This window comes from Triturus cristatus, unplaced genomic scaffold (assembly GCF_964204655.1).
Source record: "Triturus cristatus unplaced genomic scaffold, aTriCri1.1 SCAFFOLD_189, whole genome shotgun sequence".
Taxonomy (NCBI): domain Eukaryota; kingdom Metazoa; phylum Chordata; class Amphibia; order Caudata; family Salamandridae; genus Triturus; species Triturus cristatus.
In genome coordinates, this window is record NW_028187520.1 from 734372 (window position 1) to 745628 (window position 11257).

The following is an 11257-nucleotide window of genomic DNA, read 5'->3' on the forward strand; positions in this document are numbered from 1 at the left end:
GCTGTATATTTTGGGTAACGTTGCCAAGTCCTTATAGACACCATGTTGGGTCAGACTCACATAGTTCTTAGAGACCGTTTGAGTTGTGGCTCTCACAGACCCCAACTAGGAAAAAGCTCTCAAAGACACTACATCCGGTGTGTCTCTCCTAATGATAACATGGTGGCTTTGCTACCATATATCTCAAAAACACCATTCTGAGTGGGCCACTCCGAGACTCCTTAGGGGCGCTGTTACAAAGTTCTTAGACTTCATTGTTTAATAAACTGTTTTACTAGCTATTCATGTACCAATCAACAGGAGAAGAAAATGCCAGGGGGCATGGAACAGTGACATCCCCCCATTTGCGAGTACCAAGCACATTAGTCCTATCCGTACGTAAAAGTGGATTGAAGTAGGTTATTAAGTAAAGAAGTCCAAAGCAATTGTAGCATGACGTTGATTTATTGAGGGAAGGTATATTTAATAGCACCCCACCAGAAGCATGTTGGCATCAGCTCAGGCCTAGCCATTCTGAGCTCCTCCGTCTGATTGGTGGCATCTACTGCACACCAGGGTTCTACATCACCTCACAGACACCATAGACACAGAGAGCAGACATTAGATACACAGCATGTAAAACTGGATATAACAAAGTGCAACATAGCAAGAACAATTACTACATTTATAAACACAATGGAGTGCATTAGTTGGAGGCATCTCGATATTGTTCGTTTCCCACCATTTGCTGTGCTTCTGTGGGTGGCTCTGAGCCTCATTTATTGTTTTGTCTAGCTTTCTGCACCTGTCTATCCCTGCTTAAGCAGGCTTAGAGCTGCCGCCTCCCTCCTGTGCCGATCAGTCTCCCTTTTAGCGTCTTTCAAGTCTAGGTCCCTAAAAGTAAGGCAACATCTGTTTAAATCCATTTAATCTAGACCGTTTAGTAGCACAAGGGGGGCTGGGGCTTGAGGACTGCTCGGTGCCCTAATATGCTGTCAGTAACTCCAGCACTGCATCCCAGAAGCCCCTAATGAAAGTCACCATTCGCTGACATTTCATACATGTTGGGCGGGGGGAGATGGGGTGGGAGGGGCGAGGGGGTTTGTTGCGAGAGAGTATCTACCAATATTCCAGAGTCTTATTCTTGTGAAGTATGCATGGCGTGAATATTTAAATTGCATAAGCTTGTAGGCTGACGATATGGCTATTGGGCTAGGGGCCATCAGTGCAGTAAGCCGCTCCACTACATCCAAGGGACCAACGTAAGCCTCCTATGCCTCTATTAGTACGGAGAAGGTGCCTGGCGTATGCATCACCACTGCTTTAAACATTCACATTATCTTTTTATCTGTGAGTTTAGACATGGTGAGTTTCACCACTAATGGGTGGATTGGGGGAGCTCCTCAAGAATGGTTTGGTAGAGTGTCAGTGCATGGCGGAGCTGTAAGCAGCAGAAGAACTGGGGCTATAAAAGTCCAAACTCCTTCCTCACGGTTGGGAATGAATTTGTAGACTTACAATTGACCACAATCCCTATTATAAAGATGTCAAGTACACCCCAGCCCTGGAAACCCTCAACAGCTGCAACACTATGTTGGGAGTATCCCTGCACAGGGATGGGTTTCTCTTGTTAGCTTATTTGTCCACCCCAGGGCATGCAAGGTGTCTCTGCTTCTTACCAGTACTATCTTAGTGGCTGGTAGATCATCACTGCTGACACCTACCCCACCCAGCCCCCACAGATGTCATGTATAGGTGTTATTCCATTCATCACCCAAAGCTCGCTCAGAGTATTCCACGGTAACAAACATACAGTCAGTCATGACCGCTAAGTAAAACGCTTGGTAGTATGCCATAAAATCTGCCATGCCTGGATCCTCGTCAAAGACCGATTTACAATACCAGGTCAGTTCCAATCTGGCAGCTTGACTATTCCATAGACCCCCTGTCAAAAGAGAAGAGTTCGGGCCGGTTCGCCCAAGAATCAGGACATGCCAGAAAGGGCCCAGTAGTTTATACCCTACTGGCCCCATTGGGGGCAGAACTCCCCCACCCTGAAGTCTGGTGGTAACTGGAGGCGGGAGTTACCCGCAGTAAGCCCTGGCATCCTTATGAGCCTCCAACCCAGGAGACTACCCAGAAGTCTTTGTGTCCCCCTTTCCGGGGGACGACTGGAGAATTTGCCCCGAATCTTTCCCGGGAGCTGGCAGAAAGCACACTGATGCCAGGGATATTTCTTAAAGAAATAATGGGATGGGGGCTGTCTTGACATCATATACCCCTAACATTATTTGATCCCCCATGAGGACCAGAGCATTCCCATGGCAAACAAAAGGAAATCTGCATTCTTTTAGGCGTAGTTTTGGCATATGGTTTTCACAATTGAGCTAAATCCCAATTTCCCGTCACTTGCCATGCTGAATGGCAGCACTATTCGGACTCTGGGTCAGCCAACAACCAGGAAACCGTTCTGAATTTAGACATTTCTGAAAACTAAACACCCAATGGAGTCCAGGTTGGCGCGACTTGCATGGCTCCCACTAAGTTTTCTTACTCAGAATGCCATGGAAACCCCAAACTTTGGGTAAAATCACGTATTTCCCTGACATTTCTTTGAGAGAAACTTCCGGAATATGTAGTGTTCCACAAGTTCCTATCACCATGCGTTTCCACACTTCTCCTGATAAAAATGGTACCCTCACTTCTCTAAGCAATCCTAACAGGAGCGGATCAAACCAGAGACCATGCACTTTGCATGGTCTCTAATTTAACCCATTCCTGTCACAGGTGCTAAATGTATCTGGTTGGCGGTTAAGCTCAGTGCTAGTCTCAGCCACAATGCAGCTATGGTATGCAAGGAAGACCTGGCCTGGATTCAGTCATATGAGGGCAAACATGTGCTCCCATTTCAGATTATTAAAGTCTTGTCAAAGTCTATCTGAAGGACTGCTAGTACCAGGCCATGGTTATAGTGCTGTTAGTCGTGATATGCATTGACTTTTGTGACATCACATATATTATAGCTTCAACATAAATGAAATTGTCGCAGCAGTTGACTGGACACTCAGGTTTACGCACTGTGGTTATGTCCACCTCAATGGAGTCTTGCGGTATCTCACCCAATTCCCTTGCAGCTGTGTGCGTGGTCAATAGATATGGTCCAGTGTGCTGGAGTGGAATTTTACTAATTCTACGGAGAATCCATTAGTTCCCAGGGCTTTCTATGAGGACATTTGCCCAATAGCGCCAGTCACCTTTTTCCTCGGTAATGGGGTAGTCAATAGGGTCGCTCGTCATGTCAGTGAGGCTCTTCAGTTAAAGATCTGCTACGGAGGCCTCAGGGTAACACTATTTGAGAGCGCCCTCCCTGCTAGAACTCAGTGCTCCAGTTGCTGCTGGGTCTGTTACTCTCTGCCCTTCCGTATTTCAGGTGTATACGAAATGGTGTATATTTTCCTTTTTAGTCCCCAGTCCGTAGAATAAGTTTACAGTTTTATCATCTTGGTCGTAAAACTGGCTTTGGGCAATAACCACAGATTTTGGCCTCTTCTGTGAGAAGCTGTCGATACTGCAATTTGCCATTCTTAATATCAAGCAGTGGCGTTGCTGTCTGTATAGTCCCTCCACGTTAAGGAGTACCAACTCTGCAGCACAGATTTCCTCCTGCTTGCCATGTTTTATTTTCAAGATGTAGTCTACAGCCCTGCCTCTCACTACGGATTAAAATGCTTTCCATAATATTGCTGGGGAATCAATGGAACCTTTGTTAAGTCAATGGAATTTCTCGGTTTCTTTTTGTAGGGCCATCCTAAAACGAGTGTTGCTAAGACTAGTGTTTTTTTAACCCCAAGCATTAAGTCGTTACATGTTGGTTTGCTGAGCCTTGCCTCCCCTCCCTCTAGTCTTTAGCCAATTGGGGTGTACTTTGAGAGCCCTGTGGCTAAAAGGTCTACCTCGGTTACCATTCTCACATTCAATAAAAAAAATAAAAAAAATAGAACTTAGAAATGGATCTGTGCACTCTTGAAAAAAAGGTGTATTATTGGTTGTAGGCATGGCAGTGCTGCCATGCATAATGTAAGCTACATGCCGTCACAAAGCAGCTGCAACGAAGTCCTCCATTGGAGTCTAGTGTGCCATGTCTGTTATTAATGGGTTATATCGCTCAATTGAAGTTTACCCCACTGTGATCTCTGCAGGAGGCTGTTGGATCAATGATCAGGCTCTACCTCAAAACAAGCACACCAACCATCTGAGAGAGTACGCCACTGGCTCTAGGAAGGCTTCGGGATGATTGCCCTTCACACCCTCTGCGAAGCCCACGCATCTTAGACTGATGTGGCAGGCTCGTCTCGCTGCATCCTCTACTTCATCTATTTAGAAAATACAGACTTGTTGGCTTGCACCTCCGTAACCACTTCAAGTTTGGATATTCAGTCCTGAGCTTCATTGACTCGATTCACCGTATTCTTCGATCCTGGTGGGGGAGCACCACACCCATGCCCACTGCCCTAATATTGATCTATGGAGATGAGCATGAGAACTGGATCATCACTGAATGAATTCTGCAGAGACTGATGAGTCAAGGTGGCTTGCACCTGCATTGTTGTGACACAGCCAAACCCGGGGTCCATCGGTGCTATGCCATCTAACTTCGCAAATGTATCCATTTTACCTTGCTTCAGGGTGAGGCTGGGTTTATCTTTATTCAAACACTCAGAAAGGGGGTGGGAGAGGAATGTAATTGATCCACCATACATCCTGCCAGATACAATAGCCAAACAACGCAGTGTAAATTCCCTTGGGGTGTAGTGCAGAAATGAATATGCTACTTACCAGTATGCATCTGTTCTTGGCATGTAGGGCTGCTGACATTCATATCTGTGCATAGATCGCCGCCTAGTGTTGGGTCCGGATGTTTGCACGTTGTTGTCCTGGAAGAGTCTTCGAAGTATCCTGAGATAGGTGACTCCTCCCCTGGACCACAGTGCGCATGGGCATCCTCTCCATCCTCAGATTGTTTTTCGCCATTGTGGCAGTGATGGAGTAGATACAGAAAGTGATGACCATGCTATACAGTAATTCTGAGAGCTGCAGCTGCTACAGGCGCCGGGGAGGAGGGTGGGCGATATGAATGTCAGCAGCCCTACATGCCAAGAACAGATGCATACTGGTAAGTAGCATATTCAGTTCGAGGCATGTGGGCTGCTGAATTCATATATGTGCATAGAATACATAGCAGTACCTCCCATTAGCGGCGGCTACCAGTGCCAGCTGCAGCGGTCTGAAAAAGAGTTTTGAGAACAGCCTGTCCTACAGCTGCCTGCTGTTTTGATTGCACATCTACACAATAGTGTTTGGTAAAGGTATGTGTAGTGGACCAGGTGGCTGCTCTACATATATCATGCAAAGGAATGTTTCCCATGAAAGCCATGGAGGCCCCTAACTTACGTGTTGAGTGGGCTCGTGGGGGAATCGTTAATGTGCGTTTAGCTTTTTGATAGCAAATTTGAATACATTTAACGATCCATCTGGCTATACCTGCTTTGGAGATGGCGTTACCTTTGTGGTGTGGGGCAAAGGCAACGAAAAGTTGTTTTGTTTTCCTAAAGACTTTAGTCCTGTCTATATAGTACATGAGGGCTCTCTTTACATCTAGTGTATGGAGTGCTCTTTCTGCGACAGTTTGTGGGTTTTGAAAGAAAACAGGCAGTTCAATGGTTTGATTCATGTGGAACTGCGATATCACCTTGGGCATGAATTTGGGGTTGGTACGTAGTACGACCCTGTTGGCGTGAACCTGTATGAATGGCTCTTGAACGGTTAGTGCCTGGAGTTCACTAACTCTCCTCAAAGAAGTGATTGCTACTAGGAAAGCTACTTTCCAGGTGAGGAATTGAATCTCACATGAGTGTAGAGGTTCAAAGGGTGGACCCATCAGGCGTGTGAGGACCAAGTTGAGGTTCCACATTGGAGCTGGTGGGTGGCTTGGAGGAATTACTCGTTTGAGTCCTTCCAAGAATGCTTTGATGGCAGGCACTCTGAATAAAGAGAGGTGCTGCCTGTTCTGGAGATAGGCTGATATTGCGGTCAAATGGACACGTATTGAGGTGTACGCCAGATTGCATCGGTATAGGTGTAAGAGGTAACAAATTATGTTTTGGATGGATGCGTCTAGCGGGTTAATGTCATTATTATTGCAATAAATGACGAACCTTTTCCATTTGGCTGCATAGCAAGCTCTGGTAGTGGGTCTTCTAGCTTCCTTAATGATGTCCATACAGTCAGGTGGCAGGTTTAGGTAGCCAAACTCTAGGACTTCAGGAGCCAGATTGCCAGGTTCAGCTGTTGTGGATCTGGGTGCTGAATCTCTCCATGGTTCTGCGTCAAATGCGCGGGTTTGATCCGCAGCCTTTGATGCGGCACCACGGAAAGTTCGAGAAAGGTGGTGTACCATGGATGGCGTGCCCATGTTGGAGCAACTAGGACGAGTGTCAGTGAGTGTTGTCTGAGTTTGCGTGCCACCAGCGGTATCAATGGTGCTGGGGGAAAAGCGTACGCAAATCTGCCGGACCAGTTCATCCATATCGCATTGCCCTGCGACTGCGGATGTGGGAACCTGGCGGCAAAGCTTTGGCATTTTGCGTTTTCGCTTGTGGCGAATAGGTCTATCTCTGGGTGACCCCACTGTTGGAAGTACGGTTGGAGTACTGACGGATGTAGCTCCCACTCGTGCATCTGGTGGCTGTGTCTGCTGAGCAGGTCCGCCATCTGGTTGTCCTTGCCGGGGAGGTGTTCCGCCATGAGGAATATGTTCCTCTGCATGGCCCACTTCCACATGCTCTGAGCCAGATGAGACAACTGTGGAGAGTGTGTTCCTCCCTGCTTCTTTATATAGTACATGGCAGTCATGTTGTCCGTCCGGATCAACACGACTTTGTTGCACAAGTGTACTTTGAATGCTTTCATTGCCAGGAAGATTGCCATCAGTTCTAGAAGGTTGATGTGCATCTTCTTTTGCTGTATTGTCCATAGTCCCTGCACTGTGTAATTGAGTACATGAGCTCCCCATCCCTGGAGAGACGCGTCCGCTGTCAGTATTATTTGTGGAACAGGCTCTTGGAACGGTCGGCCCTTGCAAAGGTTTTGTGGATTCCACCAATGCAGAGAGTTGTATGCCCGACCGCTCACCAACACTAGGTCTTTTAGTTGTCCTTGAGCCTGATTCCATTGACGTGCTAAGCACTCCTGAAGCGGGCGCATATGTAGTCTCGCGTGTGGGACTATGAAAATGCAGGAGGCCATCATGCCTATCAGCTGCATGAACACTCGCGCGGGAAGGGAGTGTTGGGGTTTGAACTTGGAAATCAGCATTTGCATGCTGTTGATTCTCACTAAATTTGGCTGAGCTGTGGCTGCCAGAGTATCTATGGTCGCACCTAGGTACTGTTGTACGTGTGCGGGTTGGAGATGTGATTTCGGGTAATTTAGTGAGAAACCCAGACTGTGAAGGAGGTGAATGGTGCGGGACATGTGGCTGGCACATTGCTGGGCTGACTTTGCCTGAACAAGCCAGTCGTCCAGGTAAGGGTAGACGTGTATGTGTTGCCTCCTTAGATGTGCAGCCACAGTAGCTAGGCACTTTGTGAAAACTCTGGGTGCGGTTGTCACGCCGAAGGGAAGGACTTTGAATTGGTAGTGCTGTCCATGAATAGTGAACCTGAGATATTTTCTGTGTGAGGGGTGAATGGGTATGTGGAAATACGCATCTTTGAGGTCCAGTGTGGCCAGGAAGTCTCCCTGTTTGAGCAGCGGGAGGACTTGTTGTAGGGGGAGCATGTAGAAATGCTCGGAGAGAATGTAGCGGTTGAGGGGTCTCAGGTCTAGTATAGGTCTGAGTGACCCGTCCTTTTTTTGGGATTAAGAAGTACAGGGAGTACACCCCCGTACCTTGCTCGCGGACGGGCACGACCTCTATTGCGCCTTTTTCCAGCATACTTAGCACTTCCTGCTGTAATAGCGCTAAGTGCTCTGAGGACATAGGACGGTGTTTTGGTGGTATGGTGGGTGGAGTGGAGGTTAATTCTAGGCAGTAACCGTGTTTGATAATATCTTTGACCCACCTGTCCGTGGTGATGGAGTTCCACGTGGACAGGAACCTTTGTAGCCTTCCCCCGACAGGTGTTGTGTGGTCGGGAGGAAGGGAGAGGGCGTCACTGTTTGTTCTTGGGGGAGGACCTGGTATTGCCGTATCCGCGTCCTCTACCCTTTGTGCTGGAGCCACGATATCCACCCCGGGTGTTTTTATCGTAAGTACTTTGTGTGTTGCCCTTGTTGAAGGTTTGCTGTGACCCCTGTCCTCTACCTGCTCCTCTATTTCCGGGGTGACGAAAGGAGCCACTCCGAAAGGACTGTGTTTGGAGAGCCCCCATGGACTTTGCAGTGTCTGTGTCCTTTTTAATTTTTTCTAGGGTGGTGTCAACCTCCGGTCCGAACAAGTAGTCGGGGTTGACCGGCTGATTGAGGATGTTATTTTGAACCTCAGGTTTGAATCCGGAGATTCGTAGCCAGGCAAGTCGTCGTAACATGACGCTGGTATTTATTGCTCTAGCAGCTGTATCTGCGGCATCCAGTGCACACTTAATGGATGCGTTTGTGAGGAGTTGTCCCTCCCTGATGAGGATCTCTGCTCCCTCTTTGTATTGGTCAGGGAGATGTTGGAGTAGGGTTTCTAATGTGTCATAGTGGGAGCGATCGTAGCGAGCTAGGAGCGCCTGGGTATTGGCAATACGCCATATATTAGCTGCCTGTGCTGCAACCCGTTTGCCGGAGGTCTCTAGCACCTTGGACTCCTTGTCCGGGGGAGGAGCTTCGCCAGTAGTCTGTGAGTGCGCCCTTTTGCGAGCATTGGCGACTACAATGGAATCTAGAGGCAACCCGTCCTCTAATGTACGTAGGGTCCACAGGCGCCGACCTATATTTTTTGTCGATCCTGGGGTTTATTACTCTTGCCCTAGTGGGTTCTTTGAAAATGTCCTTTGCTGGTTTAAGGACACCTTTCAGCATGGGTAGAGTTTTGATATTCCTTTCTGAGGATGCGAAAGTATCCATTAGAAAATCGTCCTCGATTGTGTCAGAGTGGAGTGGCACACCATGATTGGCCGCAGCACGTTCAATGAGGGCGTTGAATGCGGCAGTGTCCTCTGTGGGAGACGTTTTTGCGCCATATAGCTGCGTGTCCTGTGTATCCATAGGCGCACCCGGGTCTACAGGGTCATCCCAAGTCTGGTCAGGGTCCTGTTGGCCTTCAGGGTCCATCTCTCTGGGGTAGGGGACATCGTCACCCATGTAGTCCTCCAAAGCATCTGTTTCGGAGGGTGTCGGAGAGAAGGGCTGTGGATCTAGGTAGGAGGTATGGAGACGTTCATAAAGAACTGGTACCGAATCCGCTGGCAGCTTTTTCTTTAACGGGATCCGGTAGGAGTCCAAAGGCTGCTCGGAAGATATTCTCCGCTTCTGGAGCATAAGTCTGCCGGTGTCGGCATCGATGATGTGGGACGGTGACGTCTCCGTAGGAGAACGTTCAGCAGGTGTGATCCTAGTTTGGGTGACACGTGTCCTGATCTCAAACAATTTGGGTGCCGTGGATGGTGGCAGTCCAAAAGTGATATTGGGTATTGCTGGAGAAGCTTTGTGAGCTTTTTTCGGCTCGGAGCCCGACGTGTCCTGGAGGGTTGCTTTTTCCTTGATGCGTTGCAAGGACGCTGCAACTTGTCGACCCTGGAACGCCGACGGTTCTTTGGCGCCGAGCGGTTCTGCAGAGGCAGGCGTGGACTTCTTCGGGGCCACGGGGTCATCGAGTCGAGGAGAGGTAGTAGCTGTCGACGACGTCGATGATTGGGCCTTCGGTGCTGCTTTCGGAGCGATGTGCGACGCAGCGGCCATTTTGACCTTTGTGGCCGGAGCCGAGTGTTTCGGTGCCGGGGGCCGAGGCGGCTTGGCGGTACCGATGGCCTTTTTCCGTGTGTCGGTGCCGACGTCGGCTGCTGCGAGTTCGGCACCGAAGTCCCGTTTGGTGCGGTCGGTGCCGACGGGTTTGGCTGGCGTCGAAGGTGTAGAGGGCTTCGATCCGACCAGTGTCACTTTCAGTTTCGGTTTCTGTGGAACCGATACGACTTTCGGTTTCGTTCTCGAGGAAGGGAAACCAGTCATTTTGGGCACTAATGGCTGTCGCTGAATGTCCGAGGCCGGGCCAGATGGCGGGGCCGAAGAACTGCGGGATAGGTCTTGGGTAAGGCCCGAAGGCGATCCCTCGACCGGAGCCATTGACTGACGCACTGGGGCATCCTCCGTCTGTACGGGTAGGCCTTGCTCGTCACCGGAGCTACTTTCTTCGGCCCCTAAGGCCTCATCGTAGTCTCCTACCTCGGTGTCGGCTTCTTCTCTGTGAAAGAGTTGTTCTTCGACGTCTTCCGATCCGGAATCGTGTTCGGAAGCAGGGCTGGAGGGTAGGTTCTCCACGCCTTCCACATCTTCGTCCTCGGCGCTGAAGATGTTGGTCGGGGCCGGTGCCGCTTGCTGCGCTTCAAGTCTCGCCGCTCGTCGATTCCGGAGAGTCTTCTTGGATCGGAATCGGGCACAGGCCATACATGTGGATTCGTCGTGATCCGGTGAAAGGCATTTGTTGCACACCGGGTGGACGTCGACATGGGGATATTTCGCATTGCAAACAGGACACCGCTTGAATGGTGTCCTCGATTCCATCGTCGATGTAGGGTCGATGGTCGGATACGATGCGAAAAAGTTGTTGCTGAAGTCAGTAAACTAACAAGTAACTGTCGATACCGATCGGGAACAGTACCGACGCAAACTAAAGGCCTTTTGGCCTGAAAAAAGTTTTTCCTAACTTGAGTCAAGATAAGCACATCCGAACCCAATGGCGGAAAAAAACAATCTGAGGATGGAGAGGATGCCCATGCGCACTGTGGTCCAGGGGAGGAGTCACCTATCTCAGGATACTTCGAAGACTCTTCCAGGACAACAACATGCAAACATCCGGACCCAACACTAGGTGGCGATCTATGCACAGATATGAATTCAGCAGCCCACATGCCTCGAACACTGTGTTCTACCTAAATTCATGGAGGTCTTACTTTTAGATAACAAGGACCCTCACCCACTAAGAATGAGTGCTTCATCCTCTGGTCCTGCTCCTCGTTGAGCAAGTCCCAACAGGCTTGAAAGATGGAGCGCTTAGTGGATGGGTTGCCTAGGCGAT

The 11257-nt window shown here is 49.2% G+C and overlaps 1 protein-coding gene across 1 annotated transcript in view; it reads right to left on the bottom strand.

The window, feature by feature from the left end:
* Window positions 1–11257, bottom strand: part of LOC146771115 (phosphoenolpyruvate carboxykinase [GTP], mitochondrial-like) — a 97440-nt gene that overhangs the window by 816 nt on the left and 85367 nt on the right. The window lies entirely within an intron of this gene.